The sequence below is a fragment of the Mobula birostris genome, chromosome 13 (assembly GCF_030028105.1).
Source record: "Mobula birostris isolate sMobBir1 chromosome 13, sMobBir1.hap1, whole genome shotgun sequence".
NCBI lineage: Eukaryota > Metazoa > Chordata > Chondrichthyes > Myliobatiformes > Myliobatidae > Mobula > Mobula birostris.
The window spans coordinates 96,203,172-96,206,068 of NC_092382.1; the positions used below are offsets into that span (position 1 = coordinate 96,203,172).

Below are 2,897 nucleotides of genomic sequence, written 5' to 3' on the forward strand. Positions count from 1 at the left end.
GATTTCGTGTCACTTGCAGCATTGAAGCAGACGTCCGATTAGCTCGAATCGCCGGGTCCTGGTTTTGACAATGTTTCGTCTCGCGGTGTCACTCCCTCGGCGGAGTCACTGTTGTTCTGTTGGAATTCTTATGAATGAACACGAGTCGGTCTCTCGGCATTGGAGTCTGTCTGTTCCTCCGCACTTTGGTTCGGACACTGCTAGCGCACAATCTGACACTAACGGATAGAACTACTTGAGAAACAGAGAGGGATAGCAGTGTTGGAGTGACAAACAGGGATGGTATGGGTGGAGTGAGGGAGGGTTGGTACTGATGGAGATACCCACTCAGGTGTACCAGTGCTGTAGAGACACGTGGAGAGCTGCTACTGACAAAGTGTACACACTGAATGGTACTAATGATGGAGAGTTACGGTACTGGAAGTACAGTGGCAGTAATACAATCGGCTGCTTTGCGACTATACCTACTCATGGGGAAGGCTTCGGGAGGGAACCCCGAGAATAGTACGGAGCTGCATTCCCGAAGGCAGTCCTACACTGAGTGCACCGCTGAATGGCAATTCCCGCGACGACGCTGGTGCAAAACGGTATCGGCCTTAACTGTTCCTCTTTGGGTTCACCAGCTGCGTGGAGTGGGAGAGACTGCTGTATGGCCAAGAAATTGCACTCCATACCATGTTGCCCCCGGTTTGGGTATCACGTGGACAGCTAGGACACAAAGTTCATTGTCTACCCTGACAAGCTGAGGCCACTGGGAACATTTAATGCATTGCGGAAGCTTATCCCCAAAACCACCGCCGGGTATGACAACTTTAAGTACTTAACACAGGACAATAATCAATGATGTTGCCCTATTCGCCTGCACGTCTTGGGATTGCGGGAGGAAACCCTGACACTAACGAGGAAAATATACAGACTCCACGCACACGCCGCTGGAATTGAACTGCCATCTCGGACACGCCCAGCTGTAATGGCGACATGCGAACCCCTGAAAATGTTGAGGCCCCAGTGAGATTCGAACTCACGGCCCCTGGTTTACAAAACCAGTGCTCTAACCCCTGAGCTATGGAGCCTCCTCCATCTGAATGGACGATGAAACCGGGGAGATTTCTTTAGTTGCATTACTTTTTTAAAAGTTCTAATGCAGTTTTAGCTTATTATTTATTGCACTATACTGATGCGCAAAACAAATTTCATAACATGCGCCAGTCACATTGTACACCATTCCTGCTCTGATTCACCAGCATTACTACGTCATAGCTTGCACACCCTGCGTGCTATCCTCGGTATGTCACCCTGGAACACTCACCCATGGTGAGTCAGTCCAGCTGCACTGTCCTTCAGTGCCCCATCTCAATCAGTAAAGCACAGCACCACCATATTGGTGCCCCCACACTGTCGATTACTGTATTAGTACCGCTAAACATGTCCTTCCATTCGTACCAACTCTCCTTACTCCAAAACGTATCATTCCATCAGCAAGACACCTCAATGTGACTCGCCATCACTACCTCCACTCACTCTCATAGGGCATGCTGCCCAGTCCAGGCAAAATACTTGTAAATCTCCTCTGCGCACTTTCTATAGTTTCCACATCCTTTCTCTAGCGAGGTGACCAGAACGGAGCACAGTACTCCAAGTGGCGTCTGACCAGAGCCCTATGAAACTGTAACATTGCTTCTCTGCTCTTTAAATCAATCCAGGGTTGCTGAAGACCAATGCACCGTATGCCTTCTTAACCACAGAGTCAACCTGTGCAGCAGCTTTTAGTATACTATGGAGTCGGAACCGAAGATTCCTCTCCTCCTCCACACTGCCGACAGTCTTACCATTAATGCTATATTCTGACTTCATATTTGACATACCAAAATGAACAACCTCACACTCATCAGGTTTGAAATCCATCTGCCAATTCACCGCCCAGTTTTGCATCCTATCGATGTCCCGCTCTAAACTTTGACAGCCTTTCACACTATACACAGCACAACCAACATTTGGGTCATCAGCAAAGTTACTAACCCATCCCTGCACTTCCTGATCCAGGTGATTTATAAAAATCACTAAGAGCAAGGATCCCAGAATAGATCCCTGAGGCACCTCAGTTGTCATCGACCTCCATGCAGAATATGACCCGTTGAAACCACTCTTTGCCTTCTGTAGGCAAGTCAATTCTGGATCCAAAAAGCAAAGTCCGCTTGGATCCCATGCCTCCTTACTTTCTCAATACGTCTTGCATGGGGTACCTTATCAAATGCCTTGCTGAAATCCATATACCCTACATTTACTGCTGTACCTTCATCAATGAGTTGTTGTGGGACTTTAGAGGCTATGACAATCTTAGGAACCTATTTTTCCAACATCAATGCCTCATAGCCTGACTTTCCGTCATGTGCCTAAAGATCATGCAGATTCTAGAAATCCAGAGCAGCGTGCCCAAAGTACGAACTGAGGGATTCCGTCTTGAAGTACACCCGAAATGAAAGTCTAAGCCGTGGCACTAAAGGGAGGATACATTTTCGTGTGGTGTTGAGAGGCTTATTAACTGCAGTTCTAGTACCGATGAACGGGACAGTCTTTCGGCAGCAAGGAGTCGGGCTGCGCAGCAACCCAGCTATTTAACACTAACCTGAGGCCCTTAGCTAGTCAGGGTCGACCGTGGACATTGTGTCCTATCTGTCTACGTGATAGCCAAGCCAGGGCAGCATGGGATAGAGAGCAATTTCTTTCCCATGCATCCCCCGCTAATGTTCCAACCAAAATATTTCCCATGTCACCCCAAAGCCATGTCCTCTCGTATTTACCTTTCCTAGTCCAAGTGGAATGATCCTACTCATATTTAATCTGTCCATACCCTTCATCATTTTGTAAACCTCTATCAAATCTCCCCTCATTCTTCT

The 2,897-nt window shown here is 47.7% G+C and overlaps 1 non-coding gene across 1 annotated transcript; it reads right to left on the minus strand.

Annotated features, from left to right (window-relative positions):
• Positions 1-1,000: 1,000 nt before the first annotated feature.
• trnat-ugu (transfer RNA threonine (anticodon UGU)) lies at positions 1,001-1,073 on the minus strand. The gene has a single exon. It is a non-coding gene; the product is annotated as a tRNA-Thr (tRNA).
• Between the last annotated feature and the right edge of the window lie 1,824 nt (positions 1,074-2,897).